At 35.7% G+C, this 14,033-nt stretch overlaps 1 long non-coding RNA gene across 1 annotated transcript; it reads left to right on the forward strand.

The window, feature by feature from the left end:
• Positions 1-231: 231 nt before the first annotated feature.
• LOC308190370 lies at positions 232-11,455 on the forward strand. The gene is made up of 5 exons (XR_013947130.1): positions 232-1,308; positions 1,636-1,702; positions 6,220-6,308; positions 8,004-8,045; positions 8,951-11,455. It is a non-coding gene; the product is annotated as an uncharacterized lncRNA (long non-coding RNA).
• The last annotated feature ends 2,578 nt before the right edge of the window (positions 11,456-14,033 follow it).

Consider the following 14,033-nt stretch of genomic DNA (forward strand, 5'->3'; position numbering starts at 1 on the left):
CCAAATGTAAGGTGCTACACAAATATCAAATATTATTGCTGTACACTCTACTTAATTGAGATAGGTTTTTTATTGAAAACCTCCCTGGTAACTAATTTAACCTAGTGATAGTAGATTGTAATTACTTATTTTAAATTGGCTGATATTAGCATAAATTCTTCAGGATAGCTATACGTACATATGTACCTAATGTTAAGTAGTTAAATAGAGATTTGACAAAAATGAACTTTAAAAAAGTAGGGTGGGAACCTGTACCCTTTATAGTACCCTTCTAATAAATAATACTGTATGGACCTGTATTGTGCTGATAATTTTTGAGCATGTCAACTTTCTCAAGTTAAAATGGGAAAACCTTCTGTAGGGCATAAGGGAGACTGTTTTCTGAAGTCCAACAAAAGACAATGGAATTTACTGACAGTATTTGCAGTTTCAGGAGTCCTTATCAGTATGAGATAGAGAATTCAAGTGTTCTTTCCTGTTTGAAATGCTTCAGACACCCTGAGCTCATTCACTCCAGTGACACTTTCACACTTACCATGCTTGTTACCATGCCTCCTCAGGTAGGTCTTGAGAGCTGTAGGGGGGTCTAGAGTCATAAGTGCTATGCTGCTAAGTGTTACTATGCTGTTCAAAAAAAAGGGTGAGTCACAGCTGAATTTCTCAGTGTGCCAGCTGAATGGAAAAGCTGATTTAAAAAGCTCTTGTCACGTGCTGCATTTCATTGTTCACTCAATTGTGCTGGTATAATTGTATATGGACCCCATTGTAAGCAAGGCTACTGAAATGATTTAAGTTAAAAGAATTCTGCAAAAGGAAAAGGTTGTTTGTAACAGGGATTAAGTCACTCATCATCCCTGGAGTCCTGCAAGCAGTTGTATTGACACAGCTGGTCTGATGATGAATCTCAGTGCAGGCATGAGCGATTTTGGATGGCTATGTTGCTGAAGTTACTGTCTCGTGAATCAATAGCCTGAAAGACAACATAGTAAACTGTTCCTGACTGCTCTTCGGAGCTAGATATCAGTTTCTGGATGAGATGAGAAATAATTCTTTAATGGAAGGCAGCAGGCACCTGTAAATGCTATGATGAGTGCTGATTGATGCTGCCTTTTAGGAGGGGAAGGAAGTGTATTCCTGTAGTTTAGGCTCAGGATTCAGCTGAGAGGCAGGAGCTCTCAATGTTTTTGTCTTAGTTCAAATCAGAGTAGAGCTAGCTGACGCTTTCCTTTCCAGTTCTACCTAAAGGGAGTGCCAACAGCACGTAGTCTCAATTGAAAACAGAATCTGCTTTGCTCCCAGAAATGCTTGGTAAGAAGGTTAAGACTTTAGTGTTATCTTTGGGGGTCTTAATGTAAGACCTGCCTCTTTGGTAACACTACTGGCAAATTAGTATACTCAGTGAGACAGATTTTAGGCTTAAAAACTAGTCTGCGTTCAGGGTAAATTTAACCCTGATGATTGTAATTAGCTGGTATAAGCATCCTTTATAGCCGGCCCTTTCCCCAGTTTCTGTGTGTCTGTGACACATGAACTCCTTAAGGCAAGGGCCAGCCCTTTGTTTGGAAGAATGACCCCCTTGTGACTATTGCTATGAACGAACAAGGGTGTTTTGCAATAATCACAGCTCCTCCACAGGTTACACACAGAATTTCTAGCTAGGACAGAGCAGAAGGAAGTGCTGGAGAAGAACTTGTCTGAAAAGGTAGTTTCAGATCAGACCTGAACTCTTTGTGTTTCTGTTTGTTTCTTTGTTTTTGGTTTTAAGTCTGATCCATAAAAAAATATTTGTTTTGTCCCTTTCCTATTATGTTAGCTTGGATGGGAATGGGTAAGGGCACAAGATTTCTCTTAACTAACAAAGTAAATCATACGTTAGCCACAAGAGCTTCATTTCTACTTAAAAATATTATGTAATCCTTCAAGCAAGTTTCGTTTTTCTTTTTTAAATACTGATTAAGTTCTATAATAGAGATAAATATGATGAAGAAATATCCTCAGGTCAACAGTTTTGAAGTACTGAGCGCTTTTGATTTGAGATTATCTCCACTGAAATGATTCTGCAGCTTAGACGAAATTTAAATAAACACCCAAAGGTCTCATAAAAATGGGCTTCCAAATGAAAATGTTCTTATAAGAAATTTAAAATAGAGTTGCATTCATTACTCTGGAGGACAGCTTTACCATCTCCTGAATTGTTTTCACTATATATTTCTTTGGCATATTGAGCCAGTTCAGCATACACAGACCAGAAAATGCTTGGGTTATTTAAAAGACACGTATAACCATAGTTTACTTTTGTTATTCATTATTTTTTTTTAGTTTCCTGGTGAGGAAATAAACATTTCCTAGTCAATAAATGGTCTGAATCCCAATTCTGCACAGAAAACAGAATGTCACGCTATTGTGGCACAATGTGCTGTACAGTAAAAGATCAGTCTTCTCCTTCTGTACCAACTTTTGTAAGGAATAGTATACTAATGGGTCTCAAGGTCTTAAGCAAGTCTAGGTATTTGTGAATACAAATGTAGAAGACAGAGATTGAGTGAAATATCTCTTACAAACATTGCCAAATCTGTGGATTTCCGTGGGACCTTGACCAGTGAGAAATCTGCAGATTTCATTTGAATATCGCCTCTGTGCTACACAGATTGAGACTTTCCCTTCCCGCAGTTGTCTGTTTTACTGGCAACAAATTATATTTTTGTTGCCAGTGATAATTCTGCCTAATATAAAAGATGTCATTGTCCTTCTTTTCATAGAGTATTTCAACTGATTCTCTGTAAAATGAACGCATTTATCCATATTTGTCTTTTTTCTTCCTTATATTTCATTCTGTTCCTTGTTGCTTTTTGTACTTCCTTTTCTCAATGCGCAATTCAATTTTACTGTTTGTATGTGACTGGAGGTGATCCCTAGGGAGATCAATAATGTGATGCTTTGTGTCTTCTTTCATGCTTTTGTACCAACATTTGGGAAAAGAAACAAAACAGAGTTTCTGATCATCTCAAACTGAGAGCTAGCAGATGAGGAAATAATTATTGTCGCTCTGCTTATTGACAGAACCATTTTTCCTGTAACCTTCTTTGTCCTTGATCTTAGAGAGGATCAGAAGTGTATGAACTTCTCTAACTTCATTTTCCAAAACTGAATAAAAAAACGCATCAATGAAGTGAAGAAAGCATAAGAGCTGGAAGATGAAGCCAGGAGAAATGTAATGACTAATATATTTGTGTGCCCAGGCGGTCAAGAAGGCCAATGGCATCCTGGCTTCTATCAGGAATGGTGTAGCCAGCAGGACCAGGGAGGTGATCGTCCCCCTGTACTCTGCTCTGGAGAGGCCACACCTCAAGTACTGTGTTCATCTTTGGGCCCCTCACTTCAAGAAAGACATTGAGGCCCTGAAGCATGTCCAGAGAAGGGCTACGGAGCTGGTGAAGGGCCTGGAACACAAGTCTTATGAGGAGTGACTGAGAGAACTGGGGTTGTTTAGTCTGGAGAAGAGGAGGCTCAGGGGAGACCTTATTGCTCTCTGCAACTACCTGAAAGGAAGGTGTGGGGAGCTGGGAGTCAGCCTCTTACAGATAACTAGTGATAGGACTAGAGGGAATGGCCTCCAGTTGCACCAGGGGAGGTTCAGGTTGGATATTAGGAAAAAATTTCTTCTCAGAAAGAGTAGTCAGGCATTGGAACGGGTTACCCAGGGAGGTGGTGGAGTCACCATCTGTGGGAGTGTTCAAGGAAAGGTTGCACCTGTTGCTTAGGGACATGGTTTAGTGAGTGACATTGGTAGTAGGGTGATGGTTGGACCAGATGATGTTGGAGGTCTTTTCCAACCTTAATGATTCTATGATTCTCTCTCTCTATATATATATACATACAGATATAGTAGATATAAATAAAAAAAACACAAGAGTGATTGGCAATGTAACAACACTGTATCAAACAAAAAGCTACCTTCTCCACTGCTTATTCTTCCTATCCAGGTATGGAGACATTTTTGCAAGACTAATATAATTTGACGGACTTTATTAGGCTCAGGAGTAACAGAAGAGAATTGGAAGACTATATTTATGTAGTAAATCAGCTGGGCAGTGACGGTGGTAAATGGTGAAAGAATGCAACTGCGATGGTATTCTGTGTGGAATGGTGTCAAGTCACTGTGGTTTGAGGTTGTCTACTGGATTCAAGCTTTTCAAAGGAGATGAAAGAGCATGATAGTTTTGTACATATTAACGGGGTTTAAGGATGAAACTCGCATTTAATTGCTTTATGATGTCAAAGCTGAAAAGCAACCATAGACATGGGAGCATGAATTCAAAAAACAAAGTCTTAATATGTTGTTGGTAACTTCAGATTTAAGCACATACAGATTTTTGAGTCTCTATGTTTTCAGCTGAGGTGCTTTTATTTGTCTCAGTCCTCAGTAGAAACCTCAGTAGAAAGGATGTCTCTTATTACTCAGCATATATCTTTACTGGGAAAGTGGAGTGAAAACTCTCTTCCAAAATTTTCTATTATATCGATCATTATACATGTAGCTTTGTCTTCATAACTTCTCTGTAAGTCTGCATGTGGCCACGACACTACTAATGTCATTCTAATTCTGTTTAACTGTCTTGAAAATAAGAATTTTCCTGTGGGCAGACATTTAAAATGTCAGGTGCTTTTGGTGCTTTTTTTCTTTTTTCCTTTTTTTTTTTTTCTCTCTTTCTCCACTGTTTCATCTTGATAATGGTTGGAAACTAAAATCTAATGTTCCTCTCACTTTGAGAAAAAAAGCTTAAAGAACATTTTAGAAGTTTCAATACTTCACTGCTTTTCTGTTCTTTTCTGAACTGATTTTTCTTTAAAGAGCTTTTCTACGTTTGATACTCTGTTAGGTCACCTTGTTATATTAATGGCTGTGGAAGGAATCCTTTAAAAAATGAACCATTGTGCTATATAGCAGCAGATATGGAATCTCTACCATCTCAATATCTCCAAAATTAGAATAATTTCCCTTAGCAGCATATGGTCTCCTCATAACAACACTTCCTTTTATGTTGTTTTTTGTTGCTTACTAAGATCCTATGTAAGATGTATATGAGCAACACTTTGGAATATACAAGAATTGGTATAAAAACAGATAGGAAAATCTTTTCTCTTTGGAGAAAAGGAGTTGTAGACTCATTAGTTTCAAATGGATTAAATTGCTGTCTGCTCTGATTGTATCTATTAACAACATATTTTATTTAAGTTACAGTAAAAAATCTGTGGAAGCCAAAGAGTTTAAATCCTGGACTGTGTAAATTATGAAATATTGTCATCAAGATAGCTGTACTCATATATTGATGCACACTTAGGGACAAGTTATATCACTTTGTTTTTACCTTGATGGTCTTGATGCATCAGAAACTGCATAAATCTGACTATTCTGCTGAGTTTTGTTTAGTGTTACAAATTGTTGCAAATCCTTATTGTGCTTTTGGAATGTCTTGTCTTCCTTAAAATATATATAAGCAACCTTGTTAAAGGTTACATATGTGAAACCTGATGTTTCTTTAATCAATATTCTCTAGAAAATGTACTAGCTGGGCCATAGAATATATCGTAGACAATTTTAAATGTTCTGCATCCATTTAATTCCTCATATAGCTCTATTGATTTCAGTTAGGATGAATCTCAATGCTCAATCCAACTGCAGTGTGATTAATTGGTAAAAAAGAATAGCAGAAAACTCATTAGAGACCTAATCCTGTTTATTCATTCTGTGAATTGTATCTTATCAGTTTACCTGGAGCATTGTTGGTTTCCATGAGACCATATAGCACAATGGCCTGCATGTGTGGACCCATTTATAGAAGCAAAAGCCAGAGTGGTTTGTTCTGTGAATAATGACAGAAATCCTAAGGTACCCTAAGGTGGTATACTTGTAGACAAATACAAACCATGGAAACTGCAACTATGAGTATTTTCTTTTTGAGAGCTACTTACGTGTTTTGAGTGTGTTTAGTTTGACTTCCTATATAAAACAGTCTTACAATTTTCTTCTAGTGTTCCATCATCAAGGCCAAGAACAAGTGGTTGCACCAAATGTATTTCTTTGGTTTAAGAAAAGAGATATGGTATCTTTCAAACCATATATGTAAACTTTCATTTTTTTCATATGAAAAGGATGATGTTCATATTATTATATATCTTCTTATTGTGTTTTTTTTTTTTATTATCTCTTTTTGCTAGACTGGTGTAAATGACCGCGAAACATCAGAGTTTTTGTCCTGATGTCTTTAGAAACACATTAATTTGTTGGCAGTCTACCAAAGGCACATGTAAGTAAAAACTTCCTCCTTCTAACAGCATAGTATCATGTATATATTCCAGCCTCTATTTTTTAAGCAACTGCTAAAAACTTACTGATTTATTATTTTTATATATATATATGTGAGTACATATATATATATATATCTATAAAAGAACACCTAGGCTGGTAGATTAAGGAAACGCTAAATTCAATAATGAACACTGAAAATTCTGTGATTAATATGCTGTGTCACACTTTGCAAATAAACATCTGTTTAATTCAGTAAAGTCTTCAGTTCCCATTGGGGATTATTTTATAGTTTTGATCTTGTAATAGTGTCATAATATTGGGGGGAAGAGGAGGGAGGAAAGTTTGTAATACATACACATTTCACTAGTATGTAATAATCAGCCATTTATAATTTACCTGTCCTTGCCATGTATCATACAGAAATACAAGGCAGCTTTTACTATTTTTCTTCGTGGTGAACTAAATGGAGTCTTTCTTTTTTATTATTATTGTTATTTTTATTAACATGCATTTCCTGCTTTGAAGCAACTTTCCCATTACATTGTGTAGTAAATGCCATGCTGCTTAGTCTCATGCAAGGTAAAATAGTTTTGATACCTTTTTGATACTTACCCTTAAAGTGTTTCACAGAGGTCAATTTTAGGTTTATTCGTTACTAGCAGTGTTTGGCTTTGTCTTCATATTTATGCTAGCCAAAAGGCTTTCTCAGAACACACCCAACAGACCAAGTTTTGTGTAAGATGCTGGGGGCCTAATGCAATGAACTTATAAAAACTCAGAAAAGTTCATGGACCAAACACATGCTCATTTACTAAGAGTACTTTCAGTTCTTCACATATAAACAAGCAAATAGTCTTGCTGCCTAAGATTATATGTATATAACGAATGAGACAAGAAGTCCTGCCATTGATGAGTCTGTTGAAGATTGGTGCTACTTTTGATGTGATAAAATGGAGAAATAGAGGTTAAATGAACCACCATTAGGGTTGTAATCTTCCACAGGCACTAAAAGTGTTTGTGCACTTAATCTTCACCAAATCCTATATCCTGTATGTTTGCTTCACCAAATGCTAAATTATAAATATGTGTAATTAAGGCAGACTGAAAACTTTGTTCTTCTCTTACATTTATTTGGATCACTTTTTTTTTTTTTTTTTAATCTAAGCAACAGGTCTCTGATTTATCACTTTCAGGGAAAATATTTAACCGTCACAGCAGCTTAACTTTCAGCTGAATCACACAGATTATATTATACAGATTTACACAGAAGAGCCTTTATAAAGACAGCCACTGTAGCAGGTGCCCTTCTGTGCATGTTCTTAACATGATAGTTACTGGCACAACGAGTCAAAGATGGGGCAGTCCCAGCCTCAGAGAAGAACCGTTATGGACTGACCAGAATCCACCCCCCCATTACCTACCCCCACTGCCAAGGCAGGGTAGAGGAGTCAGGAATGAAGCAGAAAGCGAATGAAGTGAAATTGAGACAGGGAAGAAGGGGAATGGTAGAAAAATGGTGTTTTAGATTTTGTCTTTGTTATTCAACATCCAAGTCTATTTTTAAGTGGTAATAAATTAATTTCTCCCAATTCTGTTTTTCCCATGATGACAATTTGTAACTGGTCTCCCTGTCTTTATCTCAATCCTTAAACATTTCCATTTTATTTTCTTTCTGTGTGCTGTTGAAAACGAGGAGCAAGGGAGCACCTTGGTGGGCATCTGGCAGTCAGCCAAGGTCAGCCCACCACAGATAGTTATGTCATTTACATCAAAGGGTTTTATTTCCTGCTCTAATAGAGCATTTATACAAAGTTGTTTGGTCCTTATAAACCTTGGTGGCAATCCATTTTGGTTTTCCTTTGGATTTTTTTTTCTCCTTTTTGGAATTTGCTTTGTCCTGAAGAGGACAGGTATAAATGTTTTGTAAAAAAAAAAAAAAAAAAAAAAAAAATCTGGGGAGCTCAATATGCCAACTTTTTCTATTCTGTTAAAAGCCTCCCTGAAATATGAATGTCTCTAGATCTTACTACTGTGCTCTGCAGCAGATCTCATTCACCTGGATTTTTGTGAAGGTTTCTTGGATGTAAATTATTTCAGACAGAATATGTTGACAGTTGAATGAAATTTGGCTTGATCTTGAGTGCTTATATAACTAGCTTATTGCCAAACTTGTCACAGTGTTTCTTCCGATATATCAGATGTATGTCTGCATCTGACATGTTTACCCATATTAAGTTCATTTATATGGATGATGCTCACGCACAACCTCTGAACCAACAGACAGTAACTGTCTTTGAGAGGCACGGAGGATGAATGCCTTGAACAGTTTTTTGAACTGCTTCTCTCTGTGAACACCTACAGTCCATTTCACGGCAAAATTAGACATTAGTTCAAACCATCACTGCAGGTAGTTTGAGACAACATGCTTGCCTTTGCTTTAAATCAAGCACTTACTGCTAAGAGGGATCTTGCTGCCTCTCAGCTGCTCAATGGCACTGGGTAGCTGAGACAGTTCCTAAGTGTGTGATAATCTTTCCTTCACTCTGTACCAGTATAAATTGCCCCTTCCTCATTTTAGCCTAAGCTGCTTCACAGGAAGAGAATCCATGTGACCAGGCACCTCTTCCCCACCTTTGACAGGCACCAGCAGCTGCTGCTCTTCATAGGTGTCTGGCACATGGTGTTGTGGGTGCCCTCCTCACAAATGGGTGGAGAGAGTCAGAGGAAGCTCATGGACACATTGACCTCCACAGCGAGATCACAAACTAACAGCAGAGAAGATTTTTCAAACTGGTCTGGTTAGGTTACATTTTTTCAGAATTTCTATTTCAATGAAAATTCTAAGATTCTCATGTCAAAATGGTACATTTGAGTTATTGCTAGTTATGATACATTTTTAAAATAAGCTCATGTAACAATCACAGCTAGGGAAATGAAATATTTGCAATGATTCCACCTGTTTTGTTTTGGTTTTGTTCTTTTCCATTCTTTTTCTTTTCGTTTTGATTCATAACAGGATAGCCTTTTTTAAGTCTCTAAATTTGTCAGTATGGACATCTAATTTTAAGTGTGTTCTTGGAATTTTGTTAATTGAATTTTTCAATTTTCACATGTTCAAAACTCAAATAAATTTTACTTTTCCTTGTAAGTTTTTGGCTGTGTCATTTCAAACATATGCTCTAGTTCTCATTTAAGACCAAAGAGAACATTAATGAGAATAGAGGTTGAATATACTGGAAAAGATGATATTTCTGGGGGTAGTATACGAAAATGAGGAACTGAAAAACACTAGAAAGCCTAAGCTTATTCTGTATATTCTGTACTGAAATTGACTAGGTCAAATCCCCAAATCATACATATAAGTCTGGAAAACATTATTTGCAATCAACATAGTAATATCTTTTTCAGTTTATAAAAACACAAAATGCAGTAGAAACACAGACTGATTTAACAAAATAACCCCATTCCCTGATTCATTTTGTCATGAATCAAACTAAAATACATTCCACAAGGCTACAGTGCCCTCATAAGTCACATGAAAAGTCACATTAAAAAACAAAACAAAACAACAAAACACAACATATATTTAGCTTCAAAATACTTACCTATTGGGTAGCTCTTCACTGTACCTATTTATTAGTGTTTCAATTTGTTTCAATGGCCTATACAAAGAAATAATAGACAGATACAGCTTTTCTCTCCCAGACTTCCTCCTGTATCCCCAGTGGCACTCAGTCAGCCTCCCTGTAGCAAATTTTCCATTCACACTGTTCCCTTCCATTAGCACCTTTGGGAATACAGAGCTGAAGAGATTTGAGTGTTTATCTGGAAGATACACTGAGGGTGTTGTTGAAGCAGTATTTTAGAATCTCACTGGTATATGGCAATTCATAGGAATTTGAAAAAAAATATCCCAGCATAACACAGTTTACATAAATACTTTGAAAACTTTCAGAACCGTATTTCATTCTGAGGAAATGTCTGCTCTTTCTCGCCTCTGTATACATTCTTTAGTAATTATTTTATAGAATTTCTGACAGAGGATAAGATTATTTTCTGAATAAGCTGGAAAATATTAACAGACTATTTAAAACCAACAATTGAATAGGAGGGGCTTGGGGAGGCTTGAAGCAGTTGTGCACTTTGATAAGAAAGGGTTATACTTTTAATATTACCAGTAAATTACCAGTTAGGAAATTTAAAGGAAATACTCTTTTAAAACCTCTCCCAAGAAAAATAACACACTGTTTTGGGGAGAGAGAGTATGCTTTTAATCTTTCTCAACTGAGAGGCTGATTTTAGAGGAAGAGTTAGTCTGTCCTGCAATGAATACAGTCATCCTCCAAAGTACTAGTACCAGAATCCAAGACCTTCTACACTCCATGCATGAGCTACTCATGCCATGCATGAGCTGAATCAGGTCCTAAGTGTGCTACATGAGGAAAACAGCCAGTAGATGTTTTCAGAAGTTATGTGTAATTAAGATAACATTTCCTGTAATGCTTACCGGGTAAATTCCAAATTATTCATCTGTGAAAGGCCATTACTTTTAATGAAAATGTACCATGTAGTCCAAAGTAGCATAGGCATCTTCCTTTAATATTTTTGTACCTTACTGTATTGAATTCATGGCATCTTTAAAGTAAATGAAAGCACAGACATCTAATCATTGTTTGAAGAAAAACTGATAAATAAAGATGAAGCTGGAAAATTGTTCAGGCCCTAAGATAGCAAAATAGCGTGTTATCACCGTCTTTGAGAGGCAGCTGAGAAGATCAGTAAGAAACATAAATATCAACTGCAGAAGCAAACAAAGCTTGGACTTTTATTCATTCAAAGCCCTGCATAATTTGGCTAGACTTTCATCTACTCTGATTTGACTGTTTACTTCAGTCTTCAATGTCATTCAGAATTTCTTTTCCACGTTTGCCCTTTTATCCTTTTTCATTGCTCTAACATTTCCTTCATTACCTTTTCCTTCCCTTTCATTCCAGCTTCAACTAACTCTAAGTACGCTTCACCCCTATTAAAAATGTGAATTAAAACACTGTAGCCAGCTATCCGATAATGTATTAGATAATTTATTTTTTTTCCCCCCTTCTGCCTTTCTGTGTTTGAATTACTTTAGCTCACAGCCCTTTCAGACAGAAGCCCATGTATTTCTCTAAGCAAAGAACCTAGCACGTTGGGGCTCCATGTTATGTCACAATTCTAAGATGCATGATTAGCATCTATGATAATACTTGGTGTCAGCTTAAATTAAATACACTACAGTCCATGTTATAAATGAGTCCATGGAGACTCATTTTATATGTCCGCAGGGACAAAACTGTCCTATCACATAGGTACTAGAAAGATGAATTTGTTAGTAATTGAAAACAACTTGTTTCAAAACTAACATTTATGGTATCATACATATAACACAGAGCATGATTTTTTTTTTCTATTTTATGCTAAGAGCTGCTTGTGTATATTTGCATACATAAATGAAACCACATTTGAAAGTATAATTTCAGAGTGGACTAGATCACAAATTACATTATCAAGACCTTTCAATAATAGGAGTTGACATAATACTTGCCAGGTGTTATTCTGAACATGTATTCTGTGTTACAGAATGTGGGCAGGTAATCAGATTAGATATAAACTAAATCTGTTAGAATCCACCATACAGTAATTCATTAAGGATGTGGATAAAATTCCCATGAAATGCACAGGAATTTCACCATGGGCTTTCTTTTAAAGTGATACTGTGAATAGTGATATGTTTCCAAATTATACAAATATCATTAGAAATCTGACAGCATACTGTCCTTTTATGAAGACTGCATTACACAAATGATAAAGGCTTAAAACAAACAAACAAACACTATTTGCAATGTAATTAAAAACAAACAAAAAAACAACAGTAGGGTATGTCTGCTTTGCATTTTTTTTCATCATGAGACATGGGCGATAAAAGACCATCTGATGTTTTTCAGTGGTCTCCATCTAATATAAGAGTTTTAGTGGTCACCATCCCTGAAATGGCTTAGCACAGCATTCATGCACAACTAGGCAGTGTATTGTACAGGATAAGAAGAACAGTTTTTGAGCAAATGTGAGCCACTGTCTGGGAATGCCTGTAAGAAGGGTGGAATACAGACAGAACAAACCAGGAAATTTTGGTTTCTTTATAGCTTCTTTGCAGGGACTTCCCCTGTGTTCTAATATCAATGATATGCTGAGTATTTTAATTTGATTTAGTATATCATTATTGGTGGAGGCAAAATAATGACGCATTAAATTCAAGCTGAACTATAATGGAAATCCTGTATTCATTAAATATCATATTTAATATTTAATTATATTAATTTTAATATTTATATTAAAATCATATCAAATATATCAATCAAAATATTATAATCATATTTAATTTTAATATCATATTCATATTCATCCTGTATGTATTAAAAATAATCAAGTCCATTACACCACCAAAATAAATCCCAAAGAAATGTAGAAAGTTATTGTTAAAATGCTATTTTAAAGTGTTATCAGTTGATTCATTTTCTGTAACTAGGGATTGCTGTTGATTTCTTTTCGAAGGCAACCAATCCTTTATCCTTTCCAAAGCAAACACTTAGAAATAAAGAAGTGAGCATTCTCACCTTTCAAAATAGAAGCAAGGTTTATATATATATATAAATTAATAAATATATATATATGTATATATATATTTTTCTGTGAGGGTCACCAAGCACTGGCACAGGTTTTCTGGAGGGATTGTGTAGTCTCCATCCTTGGAGATATTCAGGAGCTCTCTGGACATGGTCCTGGGTGCCTTGCTCTAAGTGACCCTACTTCGGCAGATGTGTTGGACAAGATGACCTCCAGAGGTCCCTTTCAAACTCAACCATTTTGTCATTAAATTAAAAATTACATTTTGTTATTGCAATCACCTTCCCATTCCCTCTAAAATTTCTCAGGAAAATTTATGTATTGCTTACTGTACAAACTAAAGGAATTCATAACTGTAGATCATGAGATTAAATATTTTGGGGACATACTTGCTTTGTGTAATATAGAACGGTTCTGAAAATGGTTTATGTTTCTGAAAATTATTTCTGCTAATTGAAACCTGGGTGAGTTATTATTTTATCTATAAACAGATCCACTGTAAGTATTTTAGAAAGCTGTTAATATCTTCACATGAGGATGTTTTACTGCAGTTTTCTGCATGTAAACATCCTTAGCATGAGAAAAGTTCATTTTTACAATAGCTCATTCTTCTACTACATTAAGATTTTAAAATATTAACCAATGCCATCGTCTGTAATTTACACATCAGGAGACAGGAAAAATTTTGAAATAGAGTGTAGGAGATTTAACAAAGCCCCTTTCTGTGTGTGGTGTTGTACAACAATCAGTTTGACACTTCAAACATGTTAGCTCCTGACATATCTGACATTTATTTGGCCAATTCTTCACTTTGATATCCAGGAGAAATAGTTACTATAAAGAATTCTGTTTTAAAATCTATTTTGCATATGCCACTTGCTACTAAAAAGTTCTTTTTGGCTAAATCAAAGCTTCTTCACTAGCATGCTGAAAGGCAAAGCAGCATGTCTCTACCAGATTTCAGCTTCCTAGCACCATCTACTTCTGTGCTAAGTCTGTATGCAAAAAGTGACAGTTATAAGTATAATGAAGAAAGTGTTTTGTTCAATAATTTTAATTCATT

Source organism: Anser brachyrhynchus (genome assembly GCF_964034855.1).
Source record: "Anser brachyrhynchus genome assembly, chromosome: 2".
Classification (NCBI taxonomy): Eukaryota; Metazoa; Chordata; class Aves; order Anseriformes; family Anatidae; genus Anser; species Anser brachyrhynchus.